Raw genomic sequence first — 17957 nt, 5'->3', positions numbered from 1 at the left:
GGTCCTACATGGCGTAACTCCAGGGGGGTTGAGCGGAGGCTCGATTATATTTTTGTACCCAGGTCTTTGGGAAAGTTGCCTGGGCGGCTGTTGCCTGTTTTCTTTTCAGATCACGACGGGGTGCTCCTGCAGGTGGGGTCGTCGGTCTGCCTCTTTAGTAAGGGGTACTGGAAGCTAGATCGGGATGTGCTGGAGGAGCAGGCTTTTGTTGACGGGTTTTATGTTTTCTTCAGGAGGCTTGAGGGTCTCCGGTCCATGTGCGAGGGGGTGTTAGAGTGGTGGGAATTAGTTAAGGTGAGGATTAGGGCTTTTATAATAGGGTATTGCAAGAGGAAAAAAAGGGAGGAGAGGAGGGAGGTGGATCGTATCCAAAGGTTAATTGAACTTGAATACGAGGCAGGCAACCTCGGCGGGTCGTTTGACTGGGAGAGATCCACAACCCTAAAGGCGCAGCTCAGGGAGTTGCAGGAGCGGAAGGCTCGAGCTTTCCTGGAGCGTGCGCATAGCGGCTTTCTAGAACATAATGAGACTTGTTCTGCTATGTTCTTTAAGTTGGTTAGGGCAAGACAGAGTAGGAAGGTAATGCATGGTGTTAGGGAAGAAAATGGTAGTATAGTTAGAGAACCAGAGGATATGGTCAGGGTGACAACTGATCATTTCCAAGGTTTATTTAAGGAAAGGGAAATAGATGTAGAGCAGGGAAATGTGTTTTTAGAACACTTGTCCAGGCGGTTGCCGGAGGACATTAGAGAAGTGATGGAGGCCCAGATTTCACTAGAAGAGGTTGAGAGCGCTCTTAGGAGGATGGGAAAAGGGAAGGTGCCTGGGATGGATGGGCTGCCGGCTGAGTTTTATCTCAAGTTTTGGGGTATACTTGGACCAGTGGTCCTCGAAGTCTTGAAGGCCATCCTTGAGACGGGGTCCCGGGGGATCAATGGCTGTTGGTGTGCTGTCACTTTTATATAAGAAGGGGGAAGTAACTGACCTTGGCAACTGGCGGCCGTTGACCATGCTGTGTGTAGATTACAAGCTACTTGCAAAGGTTTTAGCAGACCGGTTGCGCACAGCCCTTCCCTACGTCGTTCATGAGGATCAGACGTGCGGGGTAGAGGGCCACTCTATTAGATGGAACCTACAGTTAATCAGGGACTCCATCGCTTGGGTTGAAGATAGAGGACTGCCTTTTATGGTAGCGGCGCTAGATCAGGCGAAAGCCTTTGATCGCGTGAATAGATCATTTTTATTCAGAGTGTTAGGTCGATTAGGATTTGGGGAGAAGTTTATAGGATGGATTCGTACATTATATGTCGGAGCGGGGTGCCGAGTTAGTGTAAATAGTCACTTGGGTGACGGTTTTGACCTCTCGTCTGGGGTCAGGCAGGGGTGCCCACTCTGGGCTCTCCTCTTCGTTCTGTACATGGAGCCTCTGGGGGCTGCCATTAGGGCAGACACAGGGGTGGAAGGTCTGCTGATCCCTGGAAGTGGTGGACTGCGTGTTAAGATGACGCAGTACGCCGACGACACTTCCTTGTTGTTGTGCAAGGACTCGTGCCTGACAAGGTCCCTTGCCATCTTTGGGGATTTCACTCGAGCGTCGGGAGCAGTTCTGAACCATGCAAAGTCTTCCGTCAAGTTTTTCGGAAGATGGTGCGGTAGAAGGGATGTGCCTGGGGGGTTATCTCTCTGTGAGGGGGCCCTGAGGATTCTCGGGGTCCATTTTGAGACCTCCGGCTCTGCGACGCTAAACTGGAACATGCGTATTGCAGTGGTACAGAGGAAGCTAGCAATGTGGAAAGCTAGGTATTTGTCTTTTATGGGCAAAGTCCTGGTCCTAAAGGTGGATGTGTTGCCGTCGCTTTTGTATTTGGCATACATCTACCCATTGCCGGCTTGTCTGAGAAGGCCTCTAGTGAAGCTTGTGTTTCAGTTTATGTGGAGTGGCAGGTATGAGTGGGTCGCCAGGGCACGTATGATCTGTCCCATCGGGGAGGGAGGTAGGGGGTACCACATTTCCCCTCAAGCTGGACACAATTTTTGTTTCTTTCTTGTTAACGGAGCTTGCTCAGCCAGTGATACACCCGTCCGGTTACCTCCTGCGGGTGTTTTTCTCGTATCAGGCGAGAAGCATAATGGTGTGGTCTAACACGGGTCCTCGGGCGGAACAGCTGCCGTGGCACTTTGGTCATGCGGCCAAGTGGCTGCGTGCGCACCCTGAGGTTGAAGTTGCCCGAGTAGGTTTAGATCATAGGCACCTGTACGAGGAGGTCAGAAAGGCAGAGAGTCGGGCGCCTGTACTAGGCATCTCGGAAGCGGTCTGGGAGGGAGTGCAGGTGCGGGGTCTGGACAACAGGCTCAAGGACCTGAATTGGTTGAGCCTTCATAAGTGTTTGCCGGTACGCTCCATCTTGTACCGGTTTAGTTTAGTGCAATCCCCCACCTGTCCAAGATCCTCTTGTGGCAGGGAGGAGACTGTGCGTCATGTCTTTTGGGACTGTGCCTTTGCCGGAGTAGTATGGGCTAGGGCACGGGTGTTGTTAGGTTTGGTAAAGGGGGATTTTGTATTGACGTGGGCCAGGTTAGAGAGGGGTGTAGGGAGAGTGAGAGGGACGGATAGGGACAGGTTTCTGCTCTGGCTTCTCATTAGTCTCTTTAAACGGGGGCTGTGGGAAGCAAGGCTGAACATGGAGAAGACAGGGAGAGATTGGGGGGTGGAAGGGATAGTGAGGAGAGTGGAAGGAGATTTGAGGGGGAGGATGAAGAGGGAGGAGAGGAAGTGGGGGCAGCATGCTGCTCGGGAGAGGTGGAAGGGGGGTTTAGGGCTGGGTGTCATTTAGATTTGTAAGAGGATAGATTAGGGACAGGGAGATAGGGAAAGGTGTTTTGTAGGGTGACGGGGAGGGAAGATGCTCCCCTGAGGTTTTGTTTGGGGTTTATGTTTAGTTTAATTGAATTAGTTTAATTAAAAATATCATTATTTGTGTATGTATGTAAATTATGATTTGTAAAGAATGAATGGTACTGAAGATAATAAATTATTTTTTATAAAAACCAGTCAGGCTGTAATAGGTTTCACGTTCTGTTTGTTATTTTTGTATTTATTAGTTATTCGTGTATAGTTCGTTCGTTTGTCTTCCTAATAAACATGAGTAATTTCGGTCCGACTCTCTTTCAACAAAAGAAGAACGCCGTTACAGAATCACCCACCACACTCGGACCGAGCAGCGTGTCAACAGGCAGGAGCAGCGCAAAGAGGAGCCGCGTATTAAGGATTCCTGGACATGGGAGGAAATCCTTGACGGAAGAGGACCCTGGGCTAAACCAGAGTAGTGTAGCCGCCCAAAGGTGCAGCAGGCGAAGAGGAAACAGGAGCAGCGTGTTAACAGGCAGCGACAGCTGGAGCAGCAAAGGGAGGAGGAATTATTCGGAGAATGGACATGGGATATAACAACGTGGGAAGAAATAGACAGGTGGGCGGCCGACCCAGAGGGAGTGCCGCAGCCCGCTTGGGATTCACTGGAGCAGTGCGAGGAGGGCTATAGAAGAATGGAGTTGAAAAGAAAGTCACGGCGGCGCAGAGCGAAACCCGAAAAGCAGCCCCCAAATTTTTTTGGGGGGGGGCTATCAGGGAGTATGGCTGCGTCAGGTAGGAGACCTGCGCAATCTCCCTGTGCTTACCGGGGGGGCTAGAGAGACCGGGCAGGCACCGTGTTATGCAGTGGTGCGCACGGTGTCCCCAGTGCGGGTGCATAGCCCGGTGCGGTATATTTCAGCTCCGCGTATCGGCCGGGCTAGATTGAGCGTCGAGCCAAATGCCATGAAGCCGGCTCTACGCATCTGGTCTCCAGTGCGTCACCTTGGGCCGGTTTACATGGCACCAGCCTTGCGCTCTGTGTCTCCGGTTCGCCTACATAGCCCAGTGCGGGCTATTTCTCCTCACAGCACTGGCAGGGCAACCGAGAGTATTCAACCAGGTAAGGTTGGGCAGGCTCGGTGCTCAAGAGCTCCAGTGCGCCTGCACGGTCCGGTCTATCCAGAACCACCTCCACACCCCAGCACTCCAGTAGCAGCTCCCCGCACTAGGCTTCCTGTGCGTGTTCTCGGCCAAATACCACCAGTGCCAGCACCACGCATCAGGCCTTCAGTGCGCCTCGCCTGTTCAGCGCAGCCAGCGCTTTCTCCCTCTCCTGCGCTGTCGGAGTCTCCCGTCTGTTCAGCGGTTCTAGAGCCTTCCTCCTCTACAGCGCTGCCGGAGCCTCCTGTCTGTATAGAGCAGCCTGAGCTGCCAGTCTACATTGAGCAGCCAGAGCTGTCAGTTTGCATAGAGCAGCCTGAGCTGCTAGTCTGCATGGAGCAGCTAGTCTGCATGGAGCAGCCAGAGCTGCCAGTCTGCAAAGAGCTGCCAGTCTGCATGGAGTTGCCAGTCTGCATGGAGTTGCCAGTCTGCATGGAGTTGCCAGTCTGCATGGAGCTGCCAGTCTGCATGAAGCAGCCAGAGCTGCTAGTCTGCATGGAGCAGCTAGAACTGCCAGTCTGCAAGGAGCTGCCAGTCTCCATGAAGCCGCCAGAGCTGTCAGTCAGTATGGAGCAGCCAGAGCCGCCAGTCAGCATGGAGCAGCCAGAGCCGTCAGTCAGCATGAAGCAGCCAGATCTGCCAGTCAGCCAGACTCTTCCAGATCTGCCAGTCAGCCAGACTCTTCCAGATCTGCCAGTCAGCCAGACTCTTCCAGATCCGCCAGACAGCCAGACTCTTCCAGATCTGCCAGTCAGCCAGACTCTTCCAGTCAGCCAGACTCTTCCAGATCTGCCAGTCAACCAGACTCTTCCAGATCTGCCAGTCAGCCAGACTCTTCCAGATCTGCCAGTCAACCAGACTCTTCCAGATCTGCCAGTCAACCAGACTCTTCCAGATCTGCCAGTCAACCAGACTCTTCCAGATCTGCCAGTCAACCAGACTCTTCCAGATCTACCAGTCAGCCAGGATCTGCCAGTCGGCCAGGATCTACCAGTCAGCCAGGATCCGCCAGTCAGCCAGGATCTGCCAGATCTGCTAGTCAGCCAGGATCCGCCAGTCGGCCAGGATCCGCCAGTCGGCCAGGATCCGCCAGTCAGCCAGGATCCGCCAGTCAGCCTGGATCTGCCGGATTCAACTTCCTGGCTGGGCTTCATCTCAGTACTGGGCTTTTTCTCAGTACTGGGCTTTTTCTCAGTGCTGAGCTGCCCCTCAGTCCCGAGCTGCCCCTCAGTCCCGAGCTGCCCATCAGTCCCGAGCTGTCCCTCAGTCCCGAGCTGTCCCTCAGTCCCGAGCTGCCTCAGTCCCGAGCTGCCCCTCAGTCACGAGCTGCTCCTCTGTTATGTAGGGTTCTGGGTGAGGACTGTTCGGCCATGGTCGGCGGTTAGGGTGGATTATCCATGGACGCGAAGGGGAGGAACAATGACATTTATGAAGTGGGGTCCACGTCCGGAGCCGGAACCGCCACCATGGACAGACGCCCACCCGGACCCTCCCTATGGTTTTGAGGTGCGTTCGGGAGTCCGCACCTTAGGGGGTGGGGTTCTGTCACGCCTTGGTCTTAGTATTTTGTGTTTTAGTTTATTAGTTAGTCAGACCAGGGTGTGACATGGGTTTATTATGTATTGTAGTTTCATATTGGGGTTTGTAGTAGTTGGGATTGTAGCTGATTTAGGGGTGTGTGTGTTTAATAGGTTGGCTGCCTGAGGCGGTTCTCAATCAGAGTCAGGTGATTCTCGTTGTCGCTGATTGGGAACCGTATTTAGGTAGCCTGGTTTTCGCTTTGTATTTCGTGGGTGATTGTTCCTGTCTCTGTGTAGTGTGCACCAGTCAGGCTGTAATAGATTTCACGTTCCGTTTGTTGTTTTTTTGTATTTATTAAGTTATTTCATGTATAGTTCGTTCGTTTGTCTTCACTAAATAAACATGAGTAACTTACACGCTGCATTTCGGTCCGACTCTCTTTCAACAAAAGAAGAACGCCGTTACAACAGTAGTTATGACTGATACAGTACCATAGTTATATCTAACACAGTACAGTAGTTATGCCTGATACAGTACAGTAGTTATATCTAACACAGTACAGTAGTTATATCTGACACAGTACAGTAGTTATATCTAACACATTACAGTAGTTATATCTAACACAGTACAGTAGTTATGACTGATACAGTACAGTAGTTATATCTAACACAGAAGGGGTGCAACTCAGAAGGGGTGCAACTCTCGCTCTCTTGAAGACGGAAGGGACGTAGCCAGCGGTCAGGGATGAGTTGATGAGCGAGGTGAGGTAAGGGAGAAGGTCTCCGGAAATGGTCTGGAGAAGAGAGGAGGGGATAGGGTCAGTACAGTAGTTATGACTGATACAGTACAGTAGTTATGACTGATACAGTACAGTAGTTATATCTAACACAGTACAGTAGTTATATCTAACACAGTACAGTAGTTATATCTGACACAGTACAGTAGTTATGACTGATACAGTACAGTAGTTATATCTAACACAGTACAGTAGTTATGACTGATACAGTACAGTAGTTATATCTAACACAGTACAGTAGTTATATCTAACACAGTACAGTAGTTATATCTAACACAGTACAGTAGTTATGACTGATACAGTTCAGTAGTTATATCTAACACAGTACAGTAGTTATATCTAACACAGTACAGTAGTTATGACTGATACAGTACATTAGTTATATCTAACACAGTACAGTAGTTATGACTGATACAGTACCGTAGTTATATCGAACACAGTACAGTAGTTATGACTGATACAGTACATTAGTTATATCTAACACAGTACAGTAGTTATGACTGATACAGTACCGTAGTTATATCTAACACAGTACAGTAGTTATGACTGATACAGTACATTAGTTATATCTAACACAGTACAGTAGTTATGGCTGATACAGTACCATAGTTATATCTAACACAGTACAGTAGTTATGACTGATACAGTACAGTAGTTATATCTAACACAGTACAGTAGTTATATCTAACACAGTACAGTTGTTATGACTGATACAGTTCAGTAGTTATATCTAACACAGTACAGTAGTTATATCTAACACAGTACAGTAGTTATGACTGATACAGTACATTAGTTATATCTAACACAGTACAGTAGTTATGACTGATACAGTACCGTAGTTATATCTAACACAGTACAGTAGTTATGACTGATACAGTACATTAGTTATATCTAACACAGTACAGTAGTTATGACTGATACAGTACCGTAGTTATATCTAACACAGTACAGTAGTTATGACTGATACAGTACATTAGTTATATCTAACACAGTACAGTAGTTATGACTGATACAGTACCATAGTTATATCTAACACAGTACAGTAGTTATGACTGATACAGTACAGTAGTTATATCTAACACAGTACAGTAGTTATATTTAACACAGTACAGTAGTTATATCTAACACAGTACAGTAGTTATGACTGATACAGTACAGTAGTTATGACTGATACAGTACAGTAGTTATGACTGATACAGTACAGTAGTTATATCTAACACAGTACAGTAGTTATATCTAACACAGTACAGTAGTTATATCTAACACAGTACAGTAGTTATATCTAACACAGTACAGTAGTTATGACTGATACAGTACAGTAGTTATATCTAACACAGTACCGTAGTTATGACTGATACAGTACAGTAGTTATATCTAACACAGTACAGTAGTTATATCTAACACAGTACAGTTGTTATGACTGATACAGTACAGTAGTTATGACTGATACAGTACAGTAGTTATATCTAACACAGTACAGTAGTTATATCTAACACAGTACAGTAGTTATGACTGATACAGTACAGTAGTTATATCTAACACAGTACAGTAGTTATGACTGATACAGTACAGTAGTTATGACTGATACAGTACAGTAGTTATGACTGATACAGTACAGTAGTTATATCTAACACAGTACAGTAGTTATATCTAACACAGTACAGTAGTTATATCTAACACAGTACAGTAGTTATATCTAACACAGTACAGTAGTTATATCTAACACAGTACAGTAGTTATGACTGATACAGTACAGTAGTTATATCTAACACAGTACCGTAGTTATGACTGATACAGTACAGTAGTTATATCTAACACAGTACAGTAGTTATATCTAACACAGTACAGTAGTTATGACTGATACAGTACAGTAGTTATATCTAACACAGTACAGTAGTTATGACTGATACAGTACAGTAGTTATATCTAACACAGTACAGTAGTTATGACTGATACAGTACAGTAGTTATATCTAACACAGTACAGTAGTTATATCTAACACAGTACAGTAGTTATGACTGATACAGTACAGTAGTTATGACTGATACAGTACAGTAGTTATATCTAACACAGTACAGTAGTTATATCTAACACAGTACAGTAGTTATGACTGATACAGTACAGTAGTTATATCTAACACAGTACAGTAGTTATGACTGATACAGTACAGTAGTTATATCTAACACAGTACAGTAGTTATGACTGATACAGTACAGTAGTTATATCTAACACAGTACAGTAGTTATATCTAACACAGTACAGAAGTTATGACTGATACAGTACAGTAGTTATATCTAACACATTACAGTAGTTATATCTGACACAGTACAGTAGTTATATCTAACACAGTACAGTAGTTATATCTAACACAGTACAGTATTTATATCTAACACAGTACAGTAGTTATGACTGATACAGTACAGTAGTTATATCTAACACAGTACCGTAGTTATGACTGATACAGTACAGTAGTTATATCTAACACAGTACAGTAGTTATATCTAACACAGTACAGTAGTTATGACTGATACAGTACAGTAGTTATGACTGATACAGTACAGTAGTTATGACTGATACAGTACAGTAGTTATATCTAACACAGTACAGTAGTTATATCTAACACAGTACAGTAGTTATATCTAACACAGTACAGTAGTTATGACTGATACAGTACAGTAGTTATATCTAACACAGTACAGTAGTTATGACTGATACAGTACAGTAGTTATGACTGATACAGTACAGTAGTTATGACTGATACAGTACAGTAGTTATATCTAACACAGTACAGTAGTTATATCTAACACAGTACAGTAGTTATATCTAACACAGTACAGTAGTTATATCTAACACAGTACAGTAGTTATATCTAACACAGTACAGTAGTTATGACTGATACAGTACAGTAGTTATATCTAACACAGTACCGTAGTTATGACTGATACAGTACAGTAGTTATATCTAACACAGTACAATAGTTATATCTAACACAGTACTGTAGTTATATCTAACACAGTACAGTAGTTATATCTAACTCATTACAGTAGTTATGACTGATACAGTACAGTAGTTATATCTAACACAGTACAGTAGTTATGACTGATACAGTACAGTAGTTATATCTAACACAGTACAGTAGTTATGACTGATACAGTACAGTAGTTATATCTAACACAGTACAGTAGTTATATCTAACACAGTACAGTAGTTATGACTGATACAGTACAGTAGTTATGACTGATACAGTACAGTAGTTATATCTAACACAGTACAGTAGTTATATCTAACACAGTACAGTAGTTATATCTAACACAGTACAGTAGTTATGACTGATACAGTACAGTAGTTATATCTAACACAGTACAGTAGTTATGACTGATACAGTACAGTAGTTATATCTAACACAGTACAGTAGTTATATCTAACACAGTACAGAAGTTATGACTGATACAGTACAGTAGTTATATCTAACACAGTACAGTAGTTATGACTGATACAGTACAGTAGTTATATCTAACACAGTACAGTAGTTATGACTGATACAGTACAGTAGTTATATCTAACACAGTACAGTAGTTATATCTAACACAGTACAGTATTTATATCTAACACAGTACAGTATTTATATCTAACACAGTACAGTAGTTATGACTGATACAGTACAGTAGTTATATCTAACACAGTACAGTAGTTATGTCTAACACAGTACAGTAGTTATATCGAACACAGTACAGTTGTTATATCGAACACAGTACAGTAGTTATATCGAACACAGTACAGTAGTTATATCTGACAAAGTACAGTAGTTATGACTGATACAGTACAGTAGTTATTTCTAACACAGTACAGTAGTTATATCGAACACAGTATAGTAGTTATATCGAACACAGTACAGTAGTTATGACTGATACAGTACAGTAGTTATATCTACCACAGTACAATAGTTATATCTAACACAGTACAGTAGTTATGACTGATATAGTACAGTAGTTATATCTAACACAGTACAGTAGTTATGACTGATACAGTACAGTAGTTATGACTGATACAGTACAGTAGTTATATCTGACACAGTACAGTAGTTATATCTAACACAGTACAGTAGTTATGACTGATACAGTACAGTAGTTATATCTAACATAGTACAGTAGTTATATCTAACACAGTACAGTAGTAATATCTAACACAGTACAGTAGTTATGACTGATACAGTACAGTAGTTATATCTAACACAGTACAGTTGTAATGGCTTTCTTCTGTTGAAGGAGGAGCGGACCAAAATGCAGCGTGATGGTTACTCATGTTTATTGAATGAAAGTAGACTAGACGTGAAATCACTGAACATGAACAAAAACAACAAACAGAACTTGAAAACCTAAACAGTCCTATCTGGTGAAGACACAGAGACAGGAACAATCACCCACCAAAACTCTCAAAGAATATGGCTACCTAAATATGATTCCCAATCAGAGACAACGATAATCACCTGACTCTGATTGAGAACCGCCTCAGGCAGCCATAGACTATGCTATACACCCCATACAACCCCAAGACAAAACACACCACAAATAAACCCATGTCACACCATGGCCTGACCCAATAAATGAAGATAAACATAACAAATATAGACCAGGGCGTGACAGAACCCCCCCCCCCTTAAGGTGCGGACTCCCGTACGCACATCAAAACAATAGGGAGGGTCCGGGTGGGCGTCTGTCCATGGTGGCGGCTCCGGCTCCGGCGCGGGACGTGGAACCCACTCTTTGAATGTCTTAGTCCCCCCTCCTCACGTCCTAGGATAGTCCACCCTCGCCGCCGACCATGGCTTAGTAGTCTTCACCCGGAACCCCACTGGACTGAGGGGCAGCTCGGGACTGAGGGGCAGCTCGGGACTGAGGGGCAGCTCGGAACTGAGGGTCAGCTCGGGACTGAGGGGCAGCTCGGGACTGAGGGGCTGCTCGGGACAGAGGCAGCTCGGGACTGAGGGGAAGCTCGGGACTGAGGGGCAGCTTGGGACTGAGGGGCAGATTCTGGCTGACTGACGGATCTGGCTGCTCTATGCTGACTGGCGGCTCTGGCTGCTCCATGTAGACTGACAGCTCTGGAGGCTTCTTGCAGACTGACAGCTCTGGCTGCTCCATGCAGACTGGCAGCTCCATGCAGACTGGCAGCTCCATGCAGACTGGCAGCTCCTTGCAGACTGACAGCTCCCTGCAGACTGAAAGCTCCTTGCAGACTGACAGCTCCTTGCAGACTGGCAGCTCCATGTAGACTGACAGCTCCGGCTGCTCCATGTAGACTGACAGCTCCTTGCAGACTGACAGCTCCTTGCAGACTGGCAGCTCCTTGCAGACTGACAGCTCCCTGCAGACTGACAGCTCCTTACAGACTGACAGCTCCTTGCAGACTGACAGCTCCTTGCAGACTGGCAGCTCCATGTAGACTGACAGCTCCGGCTGCTCCATGTAGACTGACAGCTCCTTGCAGACTGACAGCTCCTTGCAGACTGACAGCTCCTTGCAAACTGACAGCTCCATGTAGACTGACATCTCCGGCTGCTCCATGTAGACTGACAGCTCTGGCTGTTCCATGAAGACTGACAACTCAGGCTGCGCTAAACAGGCGGGAGACTCCAGCAGCGCTGTAGAGGAGGAAGGCTCTGGCTGAGCAAAACAGGCGAGAGACTCCAGCAGCGCAGGAGAGGAGGAAGGCTCAGGCAGCGCTGAACAGGCGGGAGACTCCGGCAGCGCAGGAGAGGAGAAAGGCTCAGGCAGCGATGAACAGGCGGGAGACTCCGGCAGCGCTGTAGAGGAGGAAGGCTCTGGCTGAGCAAAACAGGCGAGAGACTCCAGCAGCGCAGGAGAGGAGGAAGGCTCTGGCTGAGCAAAACAGGCGAGAGACTCCAGCAGCGCAGGAGAGGAGGAAGGCTCAGGCAGCGCTGAACAGGCGGGAGACTCCAGCAGCGCAGGAGAGGAGGAAGGCTCTGGCTGAGCAAAACAGGCGAGAGACTCCAGCAGCGCAGGAGAGGAGGAAGGCTCAGGCAGCGCTGAACAGGCGGGAGACTCCAGCAGCGCAGGAGAGGAGGAAGGCTCTGGCTGAGCAAAACAGGCGAGAGACTCCGGCAGTGCAGGAGAGGAGGAAGGCTCAGGCAGCGCTGAACAGGCGGGAGACTCCGGCAGCGCAGGAGAGGAGAAAGGCTCTGGCAGCGCTGAACAGGCGGGAGACTCCGGCAGCGCTTGAGTGGAGATAGGCTCTGGCAGCGCTGAACTTGCGGGAGACTCCGGCAGCGCAGGAGAGGAGAAAGGCTCAGGCAGCGCTGAACAGGCGGGAGACTCCGGCAGCGCAGGAGAGGAGAAAGGCTCTGGCAGCGCTGAACAGGCGGGAGACTCCGGCAGCGCAGGAGAGGAGAAAGGCTCTGGCAGCGCTGAACAGGCGGGAGACTCCGGCAGCGCAGGAGAGGAGGAAGGCTCTGGCTGAGCAAAACAGGCGAGAGACTCCAGCAGCGCAGGAGAGGAGGAAGGCTCAGGCAGCGCTGAACAGGCGGGAGACTCCGGCAGCGCTGGAGAGGAGGAAGGCTCTGGCTGAGCAAAACAGGCGAGAGACTCCAGCAGCGCAGGAGAGGAGGAAGGCTCAGGCAGCGCTGAACAGGCGGGAGACTCCAGCAGCGCAGGAGAGGAGGAAGGCTCTGGCTGAGCAAAACAGGCGAGAGACTCCAGCAGCGCAGGAGAGGAGGAAGGCTCAGGCAGCGCTGAACAGGCGGGAGACTCCAGCAGCGCAGGAGAGGAGGAAGGCTCTGGCTGAGCAAAACAGGCGAGAGACTCCAGCAGCGCAGGAGAGGAGGAAGGCTCAGGCAGCGCTGAACAGGCGGGAGACTCCAGCAGCGCAGGAGAGGAGGAAGGCTCTGGCTGAGCAAAACAGGCGAGAGACTCCGGCAGTGCAGGAGAGGAGGAAGGCTCAGGCAGCGCTGAACAGGCGGGAGACTCCGGCAGCGCAGGAGAGGAGAAAGGCTCTGGCAGCGCTGAACAGGCGGGAGACTCCGGCAGCGCTTGAGTGGAGATAGGCTCTGGCAGCGCTGAACTTGCGGGAGACTCCGGCAGCGCAGGAGAGGAGAAAGGCTCAGGCAGCGCTGAACAGGCGGGAGACTCCGGCAGCGCAGGAGAGGAGAAAGGCTCTGGCAGCGCTGAACAGGCGGGAGACTCCGGCAGCGCAGGAGAGGAGAAAGGCTCTGGCAGCGCTGAACAGGCGGGAGACTCCGGCAGCGCAGGAGAGGAGAAAGGCTCAGGCAGCGATGAACAGGCGGGAGACTCCGGCAGCGCTGGAGAGGAGAAAGGCTCTGGCAGCGCTGAACAGGCGGGAGACTCCGGCAGCGCTTGAGTGGAGATAGGCTCTGGCAGCGCTGAACTTGCGGGAGACTCCGGCAGCGCAGGAGAGGAGAAAGGCTCTGGCAGCGCTGAACAGGCGGGAGGCTCCGGCAGCGCAGGAGAGGAGAAAGGCTCTGGCAGCGCTGAACAGGCGGGAGACTCCGGCAGCGCAGGAGAGGAGAAAGGCTCTGGCAGCGCTGAACAGGCGGGAGACTCCGGCAGCGCAGGAGAGGAGAAAGGCTCTGGCAGCGCTGAACAGGCGGGAGACTCCGGCAGCGCAGGAGAGGAGAAAGGCTCAGGCAGCGATGAACAGGCGGGAGACTCCGGCAGCGCTGGAGAGGAGAAAGGCTCTGGCAGCGCTGAACAGGCGGGAGACTCCGGCAGCGCAGGAGAGGAGAAAGGCTTGGCATCGCTGAACAGGCGGGAGACTCCGGCAGCGCAGGAGAGGAGAAAGGCTCTGGCAGCGCTGAACAGGCGGGAGACTCCGGCAGTGCAGGAGAGGAGAAAGGCTCAGGCAGCGCTGAACAGGCGGGAGATTCCGGCAGCGCTGGAGAGGAGAAAGGCTCTGGCAGCGCTGAACAGGCGGGAGACTCCGGCAGCGCTGGAGAGGCGAGAGGCTCCGATGTCGCAGGAGAGGAGGAAGGCTCCGGTAGCGCTGGAGAGGCGAGGCGCACTGTAGGCCTGATGCGTGGTGCCGGCACTGGTTGTACTGGGCCGAGGACACACACAGGAAGCCTGGTGCGGGGAGCTGCCACCGGAGGGCTGGTGTGTGGAGGTGGCACAGGATGGGCTAGACCGTGAAGGCGTACTGGAGATCTTGAGAGCAGTGTTGGCACAGGACGTGCAAGGCTAGGGATGTGTACAGGAGGCCTGGTGCGTGAGGCTGGCACCAACTTCACCAGCCGACTAACACGCACCTCAGGACGAGTATGGAGCGCTGACCCAGGTGCCATCAAATCCCTGACACGTTCCGTCGGGCGAATCCCATGCAAGAAGCACCAACACAGCAACTCCCTCATTTCTCTCTCCTCCAATTTCCCCATTAACACATTCATAGTCTCTGCTTCGCTCACTTCCAACACCGGTTCTGGTTCTGGTCTCCTCCTTGGCTCCTCACGATAAACAGGGAGAGTGGGCTCAGGTCTGACTCCTGACTCTGCCACACTCTCCCTGAGCCCCCCCCCCAAGAAATTTTTGGGGCTGACTCTCGGGCTTCCATCCGCGTCGCAGCGCTGCCTCCTCATACCAGCGCCTCTCAGCTCTCTCCGCCTCCAGTTCTTCTTTGGAGCGGCGATATTCTCCAGGCTGATCCCAGGGTCCTTCTCCAAACAATTCGTCCTCCCATGTCCATTCCTCCTTTCGCTGCACCTGCTGCCTGTTACCACGGCGCTTGGTCCTGTTGTGGTGGGTGATTCTGTAATGGCTTTCTTCTGTTGAAGGAGGAGCGGACCAAAATGCAGCGTGATGGTTACTCATGTTTATTGAATGAAAGTAGACTAGACATGAAATAATAATAATAATAATATATCCCATTTAGCAGACGCTTTTGTCCAAAGCGACTTACAAGTCGGCTGGGGCCACTACTTTTACATATGGGTGGCCCCAGCGGGAATCGAACACACGACGCTTGGCGTTGCAAGCGCCATGCTCTACCGACTGAGCCACACAGGACTTGAACATGAAATAACTGAACATGAACAAAAACAACAAACGGAATGTGAAAACCTAAACAGTCCTATCTGGTGAAGACACAGAGACAGGAACAATCACCCACCAAAACACTCAAAGAATATGGCTACCTAAATATGTTTCCCAATCAGACACAACGATAATCACCTGACTCTGATTGAGAACCGCCTCAGGCAGCCATTGTCACGCCTTGGTCTTAGTATTTTGTGTTTTAGTTAATTAGTTGGTCAGGCCAGGGTGTGACATGGGTTTATTGTTTGTTGTATTTAGTGGGGTTTTTTAGTTATTGGGATTGTAGCTGATTAGGGGTGTGTGTTTCATAGGTTTGGCTGCCTGAGGCGGTTCTCAATCAGAGTCAGGTGATTCTCGTTGTCTCTGATTGGGAACCGTATTTAGGTAGCCTGGGTTTCGCTTTGTATTTCGTGGGTGATTGTTCCTGTCTCTGTGTTAGTTTCACCAGTCAGGCTGTAATAGGTTTCACGTTCCGTTTTGTTGTTTTGTATTTATTCGTTATTTCATGTATAGTTTCGTTATTTGTTTTCACTAATAAACATGAGTAACAAACACGCTGCATTTCGGTCCGACTCTCTTTCGACAAACGAAGAACGTCGTTACAGAATCACCCACCACACACGGACCGAGCAGCGTGTCAACAGGCAGGAGCAGCCCAAAGAGGAGCAGCCCAAAGAGGAGCCGCTTATTAAGGATTTCTGGACATGGGAGGAAATCCTTGACGGGAGAGGACCCTGGGCTAAACCAGGGGAGTGTAGCCGCCCAAAGGTGCAGCAGGCGAAGAGGAAACAGGAGCTGGAAGGAAAAGGACCCTGGGCTCAGCCTGGTGAATATCGCCACCCTAAGGAGGAACTAGAAGCGGCTGAAGCGGAGAGGCGCTGGTATGAGGAGGCAGCACGGCGACGTGGATGGAAACAGGAGCAGCCCAGAATGGAGTACAGTATGGATATTACGACGTGGGAAGAAATAGACAGGTGGGCGGCCGACCCAGAGAGAGTGCCGGAGCCCGCCTGGGATTCGCTGGAGCAGTGCGAAGAGGGCTATAGGAGAATGGAGTCGAAAAAAAAGACACGGCGGCGCAGAGCGAAGCCCCAAAAACTTCTTGGGGGGGGGCTCAGAGGGGGAGTGGCTGAGTCAGGAGACAGACCTGAGCCAACTCTCCCTGTTTATCATGAAGAGCCAAGGAGGAGACCAGAATCGGTGTTGGAGGTGAGCGAAGCAGAGACTGTGAAGGAGTTAATGGGGAAATTGGAGGAGAAATTAATGAGGGAGTTGCTAGTTTGGTGCTTTAGGTACAATATTCGTCCGACGGAGCGTGTCGGGGATTTAATGGCACCTGGGTCAGCGCTCCATACTAGTCCTGAGGTGCGTGTTAGTCGGCTGGTGAAAAATGTGCCAGCCTCACGCACTAAGCCTCCTGTGTACCTACCTAGCCTTGCACGTCCTGTGCCAGTCCTGCTCTCAGGCTCTCCAGTACACCTTCACGGTCCAGTCCATCCTGTGCCACCTTCACACACTAGTCCTCCGATGGTAGCTCCCCGCACCAGGCTTCCTGTGCCTGTCCTCTATCCAGAACCACCTACACACCAGCCTTCCGGTAGCAGTTCCCCGCACTAGGCTTCCTGTGCGTGTCCTCGGCCAAATACCACCAGTGCCAGCACCACGCATCAGGCCTTCAGTGCGCCTCGCCTGTTCAGCGCAGCCAGCGCTTTCTCCCTCTCCTGCGCTGTCGGAGTCTCCCGCCTGTTCAGCGGTTCTAGAGCCTTCCTCCTCTACAGCGCTGCCGGAGCCTCCTGCCTGTATGGAGCAGCTAGAGCTGCCAGTTTGCCTGGAGCAGCCAGAGCTGTCAGTCTGCATAGAGCAGCCAGAGCTGCCAGTTTGCATGGAACAGCCAGAGCTGTCAGTCTGCATAGAGCAGCCAGAGCTGCCAGTCTGCTTGGGGCAGCCAGAGCTGTCAGTCTGCTTAGAGCAGCCAGAGATGTCAGTCTGCATGGAGCAGCTAGAGCTGCCAGTCTACATGGAGCATCCAGTGTTGCCAGCCTGCATGGAGCAGCTAGACCTGCCAGTCTGCATGGGGCAGCCAGAGCTGTCAGTCTGCTTGGAGCAGCCAGAGTTGCCAGTCTGCATGGAGTTGCCAGTCTGCATGGAGTTGCCAGTCTGCATGGAGCTGCCAGTCTGCAAGGAGCTGCCAGTCTGCATGAAGCAGCCAGAGCTGCCAGTCTACCTGGAGCAGCTAGAGCTGCCAGTCTGCAAGGAGCCGTCAGTCAGCATGAAGCAGCCAGAGCCATCAGTCTGCCAGGATCTGCCAGTCAGCCAGACTCTTCCAGATCTGCCAGTCAGCCAGACTCTTCCAGATCTGCCACTCAGCCAGACTCTTCCAGATCCGCCAGACAGCCAGACTCTTCCAGATCCGCCACTCAGCCAGACTCTTCCAGATCCGCCAGACAGCCAGACTCTTCCAGATCCGCCAGTCAGCCAGACTCTTCCAGATCTGCCAGACAGCCAGACTCTTCCAGATCTGCCAGTCAGCCAGACTCTTCCAGATCTGCCAGACAGCCAGACTCTT

This window comes from Oncorhynchus masou, chromosome 1 (genome assembly GCF_036934945.1).
Source record: "Oncorhynchus masou masou isolate Uvic2021 chromosome 1, UVic_Omas_1.1, whole genome shotgun sequence".
Lineage (NCBI taxonomy): Eukaryota > Metazoa > Chordata > Actinopteri > Salmoniformes > Salmonidae > Oncorhynchus > Oncorhynchus masou.
The sequence above is the reverse complement of the archived record's forward strand: the minus strand, read 5'-3'. Positions refer to the sequence as shown.